The sequence below is a fragment of the Zea mays genome, chromosome 10 (assembly GCF_902167145.1).
Source record: "Zea mays cultivar B73 chromosome 10, Zm-B73-REFERENCE-NAM-5.0, whole genome shotgun sequence".
NCBI classification, from domain to species: domain Eukaryota; kingdom Viridiplantae; phylum Streptophyta; class Magnoliopsida; order Poales; family Poaceae; genus Zea; species Zea mays.
The window spans coordinates 21972513-21986769 of NC_050105.1; positions in this window are offsets into that span (position 1 = coordinate 21972513).

Here is a 14257-nt window from a genome sequence, read left to right on the forward strand (position 1 = left end):
GGCGAATCTAAAATTTACAAACTTTAAACACAACTACAAACTGGGGTTAGCGTTAGAATTAAATTCGAGTCCGAAAGAGAGGACGAAAACAAATCACAAGCAAATAAGGTGGATGACACGGTGATTTGTTTTACCGAGGTTCGGTTCTTGCAAACCTACTCCCCGTTGAGGTGGGTGCGCCTTCTGGCGCGTGCCTGACTTCTGCGCGCACTGTAGCGCATTTAATGCTGTTGCAGGCGATCGTTGGCGCTGTAGTAGCCGTTACTCCGCTGGCACACCGGACAGTCCGGTGCTACACCGGATAGTCCGGTGAATTATAGCGGAGTGGCTCCCAGAATTCCCGAAGGCGAGCAGTTCGGAGTTGGGTTTCCTGGTGCACCGGACACTGTGTGGTGGCACACCAGACTGTCCGGTGCGCCAGACCAGGGCACACTTCGGTTGTCTTTTGCTCTCTTTGTTTGAACCCTTTCTTGGTATTTTTATTGGTTTATTGTGAACCTTTGGCACCTGTAAAACTTATAATCTAGAGCAAACTAGTTACTCCAATTATTTGTGTTGGGCAATTCAACCACCAAAATCAAATAGGAAAAGGTGTAAGCCCATTTCCCTTTCAATTGCTCGGCAACTTCAACCATAGGCTGGACCCCACGGCTGGGTCTCGGGCTTCCGCATGGGTCCATCGGATCCCTGACAGGAAGGCCTAGATCTGCCATATGTCCTTGGAGTAAAGGCACTCCACGGCTATAGCCTGGGGCCAGACCTCCGGCCAGGGGAGGTTCGGTGCAACTACGTGTTCAAGCCATTAACTCGAACCTCCACAAGTGTCCTCCGGACCCCTTGCCAGGGGAGGTTTGGGGCTGCCGCGTCTGCATGCGCTCCCAACTGCCGCTCTCTGCTTAGGCATGGATACGACCTGTTGCACATTATGAGAGCCATCAGTGATCTCTTAATGCACTAGAATCTAGCTCTCACACTCCAAAGACACAAACCAAATGCAAGTATATGAGTACAGGTGCTTAAGGTATGCTTAACTATGTGTGTGAGAGACTTTTGCAAATGTCTAAGAATTGTGCCCAAGGTCGCGCAACAAACTATACATAACCCTAAGCGCAACACTTGCCGTTATACTTTTGTTGTTTGTCGCATGTAGCACCAAATAGCTCTGGTGTGCACTAGAGTTATGCAATGAACAAATGTACCATGGATAATTAGTGTTGTGCTAAATTGTTCACCATTCCTCCGTGAAAGGGAAATGTGCCCTTGGGCCATTTCTAAGTGTTTTGGTGATTTAGTGTACAATACAAGTGCCTAAGTGTCAAATGGTGGACAAAGTACAAATCAAGTATAAAGGTATGTTTCTCAGACTTAGTACATTGTTTTAAAGACTAATGTATTGTGTCTAAGTGCTGGAAACAGGAGAAATCGAATTGGAGAAGAGATGCCCTTGTTCAGCCAAAGCCAGCTCTGTCTGGGTGCACCGGACAGTGTCCGGTGGTGCACCGGACAGTGTCCGGTGCACCAGACTGGCTCAGGCGAACTCGCTGCTCTCGGGAAGAAATTAACGGTGTACGACTAAAATTCACCGGATTGTCCGGTGTGCACCGGACTGTCCGGTGAGCCAACGTTCGGCCGCGCGATCCGCGCGGGACACGTGGCCGAGCCAACGGCTAGTAGGGGGCACCAGACTGTCCGGTATGCACGGGACAGTGTCCGGTGCGCCAACGACTCGAAGGCGCCAACGGTCGGCTTCGTCAAAGAAGGAAAGAAATCTGCACTGGATAGTGTCCGGTGGTGCACCAGACTGTCCGGTGCGCCAGTCGACAGAAGGCAAGAAATGCCTTCCTGGAATGCACTCAACGGCTCCGAGCTGCCTTGGGGCTATAAAAGGGACCCCTAGGCGCATGGAGGAGTACACCAAGCATTCTCTAATCATTCCTAAGCACTAAGACATCGATTCCGCGCTTTTGATTCCTTGCAATAGCAATTAGAGCTCGGGTTGAGTTGTGAACTCATTGAGTTGTGTTGTGAGCTCTTGTTGCGACTTGTGTGCGTGGTGTTGTTGTGATTTCTTGTCTTGAGTGTGTTGCTCATCCCTCCCTTACTCCATGCTTCTTTGTGATCATTAAAGTGTAAGGGCGAGAGGCTCCAAGTTGTGGAGATTCCTCGCAAACGGGATATAGAAAAGCAAAGCAAAACACCTTGGTATTCAAGTGGGTCTTTGGACCGCTTGAGAGGGGTTGAGTGCAACCCTCGTCCGTTGGGACGCCACAACGTGGAGTAGGCAAGCGTTGGTCTTGGCCGAACCATGGGATAAACCACTGTGCCATCTCTGTGATTGATCTCTTGTGGTTATTGTGTTTTGTTGAGACTCCTCTCTAGCCACTTGGCATTACTGTGCTAACGCTTAACCAAGTTTTTGTGGCATTAAGTTCAAGTTTTACAGGATCATCTATTCACCCCCCTCTAGGTGCTCTCAATTGGTATCGGAGTCGTTCTCTTCACAAAGGGACTAATCGCCCGAAGCGATGGATCCTAAGGGGAAGGGAATCGTGATCAACGATAAGGAGAAGGAGTCCTTCGTCAACGAGCCTAATGATGACAAGCCTACCGACTCGAGCTTAGGCCACAAACGCAAAGATGGGAAGAAGAAGAAAACAAGGCGCATCAAGGAGATCGTCTACTACGACGACAGCGATGAGTCCACTTCTTCCCAAAAGGACAACGACGACAACGACTACGACAAAAGAAAGACGGTTAATTCGAACTTTTCTTTCGATTACTCTCGTATTCCGTATAACTCAAATGCACATTTGCTTTCCATCCCTCTTGGCAAACCTCCACACTTTGATGGAGAGGCCTACGGATTTTGGAGTCACAAAATGCGTAGTCACCTGTTCTCTCTCCATCCAAGCATATGGGAGATTGTTGAGAATGGAATGAAATTTGATAGCTCGGATAGTCCTGTATTTATTAATGAACAGATTCATAAAAATGCACAAGCTACTACTGTGTTGTTAGCCTCTTTGTGCAGGGACGAGTATCATAAGGTGAACGGCTTGGACAATGCCAAGCAGATCTGGGACACCCTCAAGATCTCTCATGAGGGGAACGGCGTCACCTTGCTCACCAAGATGGAGTTGGTAGAGGGCGAGCTCGGGAGATTTGCAATGATAAGGGGCGAGGAGCCAACCCAAACATACAATCGGCTCAAGACCCTCATCAACAAAATAAGGAGCTACGGAAGCACGCGATGGACGGACCACGACGTCGTTCGCCCAATGTTAAGGTCCTTTACTGTACTTGATCCACATCTGGTGGACAATATTCGTGAAAATCCTAGGTACACCAAGATGTCGCCCGAAGAAGTTCTTGGGAAGTTCGTGAGCGGGCGAATGATGATCAAGGAGGCGAGATACGTGGACGACGCATTGAATGGTCCAATCAATGAGCCTCAACCCTTTGCTCTCAAGGCAACAAGAAGCAAGGAGGCGCTACCTAGCAAGGTGGCACAAGTTGAGGCGGCAGGGCTAAATGATGAAGAGATGGCTCTCATCATCAAGCGCTTCAAGACGGCGCTAAAGGGTCACAAGGGGCAGCCAAGCAAGACTAAGACAAAGGGGAAGCGCTCATGCTTCAAGTGTGGTAAGATTGGTCATTTTATCGCTAACTGCCCCGATAATGATAGTGACCAGGAACAGGGGAACAAGAAGGAGAAGAAGAAGGCATACAAAAAGACTAAGGGCGAGGCACACCTTGGCAAGGAGTGGGACTCGGATTGTTCGTCATCCGACTCCGACAATGAAGGACTCGCTGCCACCGCCTTCAACAAGTCATCCCTCTTCCCCAACGAGCGCCACACATGCCTCATGGCGAAGGAGAAAAAGGTATGTGCTCGAAACAATGCCACTTATGATTCTTCTAGTGATGATGAGTCTGGTGATGAAGAAATAGATTACTCTAGTTTGTTCAAGGGATTTGATAGAACTAAAATAGATAAGATTAATGAATTGATTGATGCCTTGAATGAAAAGGATAGACTTTTAGAGAAACAAGAGGACCTTTTATATGAAGAGCATGACAAATTTGTAGAGGCACAAAAATCTCATGCTTTAGAAGTTAAAAGAAATGAAATGCTTTCTTGTGAACTATCTTCTTGCCATGAGACAATTTCTAGCTTAAGGAGCATAAATGATGAATTGAATGCTAAGCTAGAAATAGCTAGTAAATCTAACTCTTGTGTAGAACATGTTATGATTTGCAATAGGTGTAAAGATTTTGACATTGATGCCTGTAGTGAACACCTAGTTTCAATTTCCAAATTGAATGATGAATTGGCTAGTCTTAATGACCAACTTAAGACTAGCAAGAATGAATCTGACAAGCTAAAATTTGCAAGGGATGCCTACACGATTGGTAGACACCCCTCAATTAAGGATAGACTTGGCTTCAAGAGGGAAGCCAAGAACTTGACATGTCATAAGGATCCCATCCCTATCAAGGAGAAAGGGAAGGCCCCTATGACAAATAGTATTCAAAAGAAGCATGTTTTCTTATACAATGATAAGAAATATTCTAGGAATGTTCATTACAATAATGTTGTTTCACATGCTTATGATTCATATGCTATGACTGCTTCTAGTTCCCATATTGTGCATGGTAGAGATATGCCTAGGAAAAATATTCATCATGTGCCTAGAAAGAATATTGTTCATGTTCCTAGGAAAGTAATGAATGAACCTTCTACAATATATCATGCTTTAAATGCTTCCTTTGTGATTTGTAGAAAGAATAGGAAAGTGATTGCTAGAAAATTAGGGGCAAAATGCAAGGGAGACAAGACTTGCATTTGGGTCCCTAAGACTATTGTGACTAACCTTGTAGGACCCAACATGAGTTGGGTACCTAAGACCCAAGCCTAAATTTGCCTTGCAGGTTTATGCATCCGGGGGCTCTAGCTGGATTATCGACAGCGGATGCACAAACCATATGACGGGGGAGAAGAAGATGTTCACCTCCTACGTCAAAAACAAGGATTCCCAAGATTCAATAATATTCGGTGATGGGAATCAAGGCAAGGTAAAAGGGTTAGGTAAAATTGCTATTTCATCCGAGCACTCTATATCTAATGTGTTTTTAGTTGAGTCTCTTGGATATAATTTGTTATCTGTTAGTCAATTATGCAAAATGGGATATAATTGTCTATTCACTAATGTAGATGTGTCTGTCTTTAGAAGAAGTGATGGTTCATTAGCTTTTAAAGGTGTATTAGACGGTAAACTTTACTTAGTAGATTTTGCAAAAGAGGAGGCCGGTCTAGATGCATGCTTAATTGCTAAGACTAGCATGGGCTGGCTGTGGCATCGCCGCTTAGCACATGTGGGGATGAAGAACCTTCACAAGCTTTTAAAGGGAGAACACGTGATAGGTCTAACCAATGTTACTTTCGAAAAAGATAGACCTTGTGCAGCTTGTCAAGCAGGTAAACAAGTGGGAGGAGCGCATCACAGCAAGAATGTGATGACCACATCAAGACCTCTGGAGCTGCTACATTTGGACCTCTTCGGACACGTCGCCTATCTAAGCATAGGAGGAAGTAAGTATGATCTAGTTATTGTTGATGACTTTTCCCGCTTCATGTAACGCCCTGGATTTGGGGGTAGAATTTTTTCTTCTTTTCTCTCACCAAATTCGGGCGTTACTCTCTTTTCTCTTTCCCCGTTTGCTCCTTCTTCTCAATTTCAAACCAGTATAGCGACAAGTGCCCGTGTCATGTATAAACCAAAACCTAAGTGTCATGGGTGTTGCATCATGCCGAAGCACTTTTCTTTGTCTGATGTTGAGTGTTTGTCTCGTTCCGTTCCGGATTTCGATTCGCGATTTAATTCCGTTCAGTGGTCCGCGCACGTCGTGGGTCTTCGATCCGCGAAGTGGCCTAGCCCAGCCCAGCCCAGCCCAGCCCGGCCCGGTCTGGCCCGGCCCTGCGCGCCCCTGGCGCCCACACCCCCCCACATGCGCCCCCCCTCTCTCTCTCTCATTTGGATCTCCCGTGCAACAACCTCTCCTCTCCTTCTTCCACCTCTCTCTCCCCGTGGTGCCCTAGGAATTGGAGACGGCGATCACCGGATTTTGGACCCCGAGGTGAGCTCCCCTCCCCTTCTCCTCTCTCTCTCCCTCTCCCTCCTCTTCTCTCCCCCGCGCGCGCCCTCTCTCTCCCCCTGCTCGCGCGCACCCCTGCCCTCCCCGCTCGCGGCGCGCGGCCCCGCCCGCCCCCTGCTCGCGCGACGGCGCCCCCCGCCCTTCCCCAGCCCCGGCGCGGCGACGCCCCCGCCCTCCCTTGGCCCGCGGCGGCGCGGCCCCGCCCCCTGCCCGCGCGGCGGCGTGCGGCCCCCCGCCCCCCTGCCTGCGCGGCGGCGCCCCGGCCCCGCTCCCTGCTTCCCCAGCGCGGCGCGGCCCCGCCCGGCCTCCCCTCGCGACGGCGCCCGCGGCCCCGCCCTGCTCCCCCCCGCGGCGCGCGACCCCGCCCCGGCCTCCCCGCGGCGGCGCTCGCCCCCGTCGCAGCCCCGTGCGCGGCGGCGCGGCCCCGACGCGGCCCCTGGCCGGTTCAACCGCCCCCCCGGTTCAACAGCCCCGGCCCGGTCGCCCCGCCCCCGTCTCGGCCTCGCCCGACCGTATCCTCGCTCGCCCGCGCTCGCGATGATTATTTGTTAGTCGATAGTTAATGTCAAACTCCGTTAGTTAGCGTGCTGCGTCGCGCGCTTCGCCGCGCGACAGATTGTCTAAATTCATATTTTATCTATGTGCTGCGTCGTGCGCTTCGTCGCGCGACGATCCATTTTAATTTCAGGTTGTTTAAGGTGTAACGCCGCGTGTGTATTCACGCGACGTTCCACTTTGGACTCAGTTTAGTCGACGTATGCTGTCGCGCGTCTCGCCGCGCGACCATCCTCTTTATTTATCTCCACATGCTTATAATGATTAGACATGAAACATGACTTTACTTTACGCTAAACATAGTGTCTACATTAAATTTCCTTCCATTAAGCGAGTGGTTAATTTATAATCATGTAACGTGATCGTTTCTCGACTGTCTTTTCCTCTTTCTCTCTTAACCGTACTCGCGAACCCGCGTGGAACGTCTGTTTACTTATTGCATTCTATTGTATGGTGTACTGTTCTTTTGTATTAAATATGTGGATGTATGTATGTTTGCAATCGCATAGAGAACGATCCGGTTGAATAGCCCGAGGAACTCGCAGGAGAAGCCCCTGAGCAGCAGTCGGTTGGTGGAGGCAAGTGTCCCTTGACCTATCTCTGTCCTATTCATTCTTTAATTCACCTCCCGCTCTACACATTTATGCCTAAGGATTGACTAGCTTTTGTTATCTATGTCCTTGTTTACCTATCTGGGTTGGATTATTATTGTTTAGCCTTATGCTATTGCTCAAACTCTAATCAATGAACATGATGAGATTATCTATGATACGCTGTTTTCCCTCTTCTGATTATGATGTTGTACTTGTGGCCTTTAAGGGGGCTCGAGCGGTTTCTCGAGTGCCTCTCCGTAAGGACCTGTTCTATGGATGACCGCCCGGGAAAATAGTGCAACCATGAGGGTGGAATGGGGTGCCCTTAGCTGAATAATTAGAGGATCCGGGGTGTAGTTCGCTTCGCCGTCGTGTCGTCAATGGGGCTCGGTGTATGCGGCTCGCTCTGCCAAGGTTGATTTGTCCCTTGGGGAGGAGTGCGGTACATTTAGGAAACCTAACGGGCGACTACAACCCCGGGGAATCTTTGTAAAGGCTACGTAGTGAAACCCTGCCTATTCACCTTGGTAGTGTTTAAGGGTTTGATCGGCCCGAGGCAAGAGGGAATCACGGCTTGTGGGTAAAGTGCACAACCTCTGCAGAGTGTTTGAAAACTGATATATCAGCCGTGCTCGTGGTTATGAGCGGCCAAGGGAGCTCCAGTGATTAGTGGTACTTGATCAGAGATACTTTGGTACAGGTGGCTATGAGATCGATGGTTTCGGTTATGACTATGGTGCTGGTAAGTGGTATTCTTTCCGTTTGGAAAGGGTACATCGGGTTAATAACTTGGGTTAATGCTAAAACTTGGCTTTCTATTAGTAAATAATAATCTGACCAACTAAAAGCAACTGCTTGACTTATCCCCACATAAAGCTAGTCCACTACAGCCAAACAGGATACTTGCTGAGTATGTTGATGTGTACTCACCCTTGCTCTACACACCAACCCTCCCCCATCCCCAGGTTGTCAGCATTGCAACCACTGCTCAGGCGAAGATGAAGCTGTGGAAGGAGACTTCTAGGAGTTCCAAGACTACGACGAGTTCTAGGTGTGGGTTAGCGGCAACCCCCAGTCGGCTGCCTGTGAAGGCCGCGGTTATCTACGTTTCTTTTCCGCACTTTGATTTATTGTAAGGACTATATGGACGTCTCAGACGTATGATGTAATCGACTATTTCCCTTCTTAATACTATTTTGAGCACTGTGTGATGATGTCCATGTTATGTAACTGCTGTGTACGTGAATAACTGATCCTGGCACGTACATGGTTCGCATTCGGTTTGCCTTCTAAAACCGGGTGTGACATAAGTGGTATCAGAGCCAGATTGACTGTAGGACCGCTAACCTAGAATAGAATGGTCATTCTAAGGACTATAGACCTCTGTCCCTGCCTTGACTTTGATATCCCTTCAAAAGTTGGTCATACCGACCAAACCTATGTTCTACTATATAATATACCTTGCTGAAAATTATGTTTTATTCTAATCCTTCATTTATTTATGATTCATTACTTGCTGGTCATATTGATTCTGTTCTCACCCTTTTGCTTGCGATGTCTTTTGTAGATGGCTCGACTTAGACACACTGCACGAAAGTCCGTCATCCCCTTCTTACCCTCCCGTCTTGCTGAGCGTCCGCTTCGCCGTCCCGTGGCCGGACAGTCCAGCCACTTGGAGAGACTGCACCACCGCCTGCATGAGGAGCTGGAACGTCGACGACAGGAGCAGCAGGGCTCTTCCTTCTCGCTCCAGGAGGAGATAGAGTCTGTGAGGAGCTGCTCCCCTGTGCTTCCTCTGGAGGCGCCCCCTGCACCACCACTGGGTGCCCCAGCTTCTGGAGTAGCTGCTGGAGGAGACCCAAACGACGGAGGTGGCGACGACAGCTCGAGCCACGACATCGACTTCTCTGCTAACCATGAGCCGGAAGGATGGGTTGCTCGACCCATCACTCGCGACGCTGCTCGCGAGTGTCACTTCCACGATGCGCTCGACACCCTGCTACGTCGGGCCCTTAACCGGCATACTTGGTCCATCGAGTATCGCTGTGTGGTCTACCAGCATAGTCGCGGGGTCTACCTGGACCGCTGGGAGGCAACCTGCTTGGTGCGCCGCCCGGAGAACAGTCTCCAGGGTGCGGAGGCCTGCTCAGAGCACTATTCTATCTCTGAGCGGGACTCAGCTGAGGCAGCCATGCAAGATGCTGCACGGCGTGCGCTTTCGCACTACTGCTCGGTTTTTGGTGGGGTAGCTGACGGTCTTGACCTGAAGTATTACCCCCGCCGTCCATCTGGCAGCACAGGAGGCGTGATTGTCTCACCTGTCGGTGAGGGCAATCCTAGGTTGAGCAACACAGTCAACCTAGCCGCCGTGCTAAACACGGAGCTGGACCATGCATTAGACGAGCTGAGTAGGGCTCGTGCTGAGATCGCCCTGCTGCGGGCTGAGCGCGCGGAACGTCGTCACCTGGACGATGGTTCCCCCGCTCCCGTCGGGACTCAGCACCCGTACCGCTCACCTCGGCGTGGACACCAGTCTTATGGCAATCCCGACTGCAAGACCAAGATAAATCTAGAACCATAGATCGTTAGAGTTGGATCTTGTAATTAATACGAAATATACATACATAGAAGCTACAGTCTTAGCGTTAGTCTCGGTTTTAGTTAGTCTTAGTTAGACAGGGTAGTTTGCTACATCCTGTGCATCTATGTTTGTCATGATGAACTATGGTTGGTTTGGATCTTTGTAATGACTGTCACCAGAGTGTGGGTATCCCCTGCATTTTGGTTTACCTATTATGTTAATGGAGTTAGCTATATGGTTGGGAAACCTTTTATTCCACTTTCCTCTTTATCTGAGAAGTTGTGTGGTCTATGTTGGAGATCAGTGAAGATGCTCATCTGTTCAGTGCTGTTGAAGAATTCTATTCTCTTTTCTTATGCTGCAAGATTTGCCAGATCAGTTCTGATGTGTGGTTGCATTCTGTAGATGTCAGAGAACAGGCGCAGAGGAGGAAGGCGTGCTCAGCAGGAGTGAGCCGCTCAACAGGAGGAGGTGCCCTAGCAGCAGCACCTGCCGCCCCCGCCCCCGATGTCCATCGAGCAGATGTTTCTGATGCAGACTCAGGCAGTCCAAGCCATCGGTCAGACTTTGGCCGCCATTCAGCAGCAGCAGCAGCAGGCACCACCTCAGCCTCAGATGCCTCAGATGCCCAGAGACAAGCGTGCTGAATTCATGAGAGGTCATCCACCAACGTTCGCTCACTCTTCTGACCCCATGGATGCTGAAGACTGGCTGCGCACTGTGGAGCGGGAGTTGCATACCGCTCAGTGCGATGACAGGGAGAAAGTCATGTACGGTCCCCGTCTGTTGAGAGGAGCAGCCCAGTCATGGTGGGAGTCTTACCTCGCCACCCATGCCCATCCTGACGCCATCACCTGGGAAGAGTTCAGAGGTAGTTTTCGTTAGTACCATGTTCCTGCAGGTCTGATGACAGTGAAGAAGGAGGAGTTCCTGGCCCTCAAGCAAGGGCCATTGTCTGTCAGTGAGTACCGGGACAGGTTTCTGCAATTGTCTCGCTATGCTCCTGAAGATGTCAACACCGACGCCAAGCGACAGTACCGTTTCCTGAGAGGCTTGGTTGACCCTCTGCAGTACCAACTGATGAATCACACCTTCCCGACATTCCAGCACCTGATTGACAGAGCAATCATGACAGAGAGGAAGTGTAAGGAGATGGAAGATCGTAAGCGCAAGATCAGTGGACCCCAGCCTGGAAGCAGCAGTCGTCCTCGTTTCTCAGGCAATCAACCTCAGCAGTTCAGGCAGAACCAGCGTCCACCTCAGCAACATCAGCAGTTCCAAAGGCAGTATCCTCAGCACCAGTACCAGAACCGTCAGAGCAATCAGTCAGGAGGTCAGTTTCAGAGTAAGAATCAGCAGGCACCTCGCCTTCCTGCCCCAGCAAGCCAGCAGAACAATCAGGCAGCACTAGCTCAGGTTGGAAACAGAGCATGTTTCCACTGTGGTGAGCAAGGCCACTGGGTGATGCAATGTCCGAAGAAGGCAGCCCAGCAGCAGTCAGGCCCCAATGCCCCAGCAAAGCAGAATGTGCCTCAGTCTGGAGCAGGCAATCGCTCTCAGCCGCGCTATAATCATGGAAGGCTGAACCACTTGGAGGCTGAAGCAGTTCAGGAGACCCCCGGCATGATAGTAGGTATGTTCCCAGTCGACTCCCATATTGCAGAAGTGTTATTTGATACTGGAGCAACGCATTCTTTCATTACTGCATCATGGGTAGAAGCACATAATCTTCCAATTACTACCATGTCAACCCCCATTCAAATTGACTCAGCCGGTGGTAGAATTCGAGCCGATAGCATTTGTTTGAATATAAGTGTGGAAATAAGGGGATAGCGTTTCCCGCCAACCTTATAGTAATGGGTACTCAGGGAATAGATGTCATCCTAGGGATGAATTGGCTAGATAAGTATCAGGCAGTTATCGGTTGTGATAAGAGGACAATCAAGTTGGTGTCTCCACTAGGAGAGGAAGTGGTGACCGAGTTAGTCCCGCCTGAGCCAAAGAAAGGAAGTTGTTATCAGCTAGCTGTTGATAGCAGTGAAGCAGACCCAATTGAGAGTATCAGGGTTGTGTCCGAGTTCCCAGATGTGTTTCCAAAGGACTTACCGGGTATGCCACCAGAGCGGAAAGTTGAGTTTGCCATAGAGCTTCTTCTTGGAACCGCCCCTATCTTCAAGAGAGCTTACAGAATATCTGGACCAGAGTTGGTTGAGCTTAAGAAGCAGATTGATGAGCTATCAGAGAAAGGTTACATCCGGCCAAGCACCTCGCCTTGGGTCGCCCCTGTCCTATTGTGGAGAAGAAAGATGGCACCAAGAGGATGTGTATTGACTACCGAGCTTTGAATGAGGTCACGATTAAGAACAAGTACCCTTTGCCCAGAATAGAAGATCTGTTCGACCAGTTGAGAGGAGCCAGTGTGTTCTCCAAGATTGATCTGAGGTCAGGTTATCATCAGCTCAGGATCCGACCTTCGGACATTCCGAAGACGACATTCATTACCAAGTATGGTTTGTATGAGTTCACAGTGATGTCTTTTGGTTTGACCAATGCGCCAGCCTTTTTCATGAACTTGATGAACAGTGTATTCATGGATTACCTTGATAATTTTGTGGTGGTATTCATTGATGACATTCTGATTTATTCTCAAAGCGAAGAAGAGCACGCAGATCATTTGAGGATGGTATTGCAGAGATTGCGAGAGCACCAGTTGTATGCAAAGTTGAGCAAGTGTGAGTTCTGGATCAGTGAAGTCCTGTTCTTGGGTCACATAATTGATAGTCGCCTAGAGGGGGGGTGAATAGGGCGAAACTGAATTTTACAAATATAAACACAACTACAAGCCGGGTTAGCGTTAGAAATATAAATGAGTCCGAGAGAGAGGGCGCAAAACAAATCCCAAGCGAATAAGCAAGAGAGACACGGAGATTTGTTTTACCGAGGTTCGGTTCTTGCAAACCTACTCCCCGTTGAGGAGGCCACAAAGGCCGGGTCTCTTTCAACCCTTCCCTCTCTCAAACGGTCCCTCGGACCGAGTGAGCTTCTCTTCTCTAATCAAAGCCGGGAACAAAACTTCCCCGCAAGGGCCACCACACAATTGGTGCCTCTTGCCTTGATTACAATGGAGTTATAGTCTTAAGAACAAGTGAGAAAGAAAAGAAGCAATCCAAGCGCAAGAGCTCAAATGAACACGGCAAATCACTCTCTCTAGTCACTAGGGTTTTGTGTGGAATTGGAGAGGATTTGATCTCTTTGAATGTGTCTAGAATTGAATGCCTAGAGCTCTTGTAGTAGTTGAGAAGTGGAAAACTTGGATGCAATGAATGGTGGGGTGGTTGGGGTATTTATAGCCCCAACCACCAAACTTGACCGTTGGCTGGAGGCTTCTGCTCGATGGCGCACCGGACAGTCCGGTGCACACCGGACAGTCCGGTGCCCCTGCCACGTCATCACTGCCGTTGGATTCTGACCGTTGGAGCTTCTGACTTGTGGGCCCGCCTAGGTGTCCGGTGCACACCGGACATGTACTGTTTGATGTCCGGTGCACCGGTATGGGCAAGTCTGACGTCTGCGCGCGCTGCGCGCGCATTAAATGCACCGCAGAGAGCCGTTGGCGCCGAAGAGAGCCGTTGCTCCGCTGGCACACCGGACAGTCCGGTGCACACCGGACAGTCCGGTGAATTTTAGCGGAGCGGCTGCCACGCGAAACCGAGGCTGGCGAGTTCCGGAGGCCGCGCTTCCTTGGAGCACCGGACATGTCCGGTGCACACCGGACAGTCCGATGAATTATAGCGCGCCGGCTTCCGAGAAATCCCGAGGGTGAAGAGTTTGAGTCTGAGTCCCCTGGTGCACCGGACAGGTACTGTTCACTGTCCGGTGGCACACCGGACAGTCCGGTGCGCCAGACCAGGGGTGCCCTCGGTTGCCCCTTTGCTCCTTTATTGAATCCAAAACTTGGTCTTTTTATTGGCTGAGTGTGAACCTTTTACACCTGTATAATCTATACACTTGGGCAAACTAGTTAGTCCAAAGATTTGTGTTGGGCAATTCAACCACCAAAATTATTTAGGAACTAGGTGTAAGCCTAATTCCCTTTCAATCTCCCCCTTTTTGGTGATTGATGCCAACACAAACCAAAGCAAATAGAGAAGTGCATAATTGAACTAGTTTGTAAAAGGTAAGTGAAAAGGTTACTTGGAATTAAGCCAATATAACTACTTACAAGATATGCAAGGAATGTTTCTTTCTTATATAACATTTTGGACCACGTTTGCACCACATGTTTTGTTTTTGCAAATTCTTTTTGTAAATCCATTTCAAAGATCTTTTGCAAATAGTCAAAGGTAAATGAATAAGAGTTTGCAAAGCATTT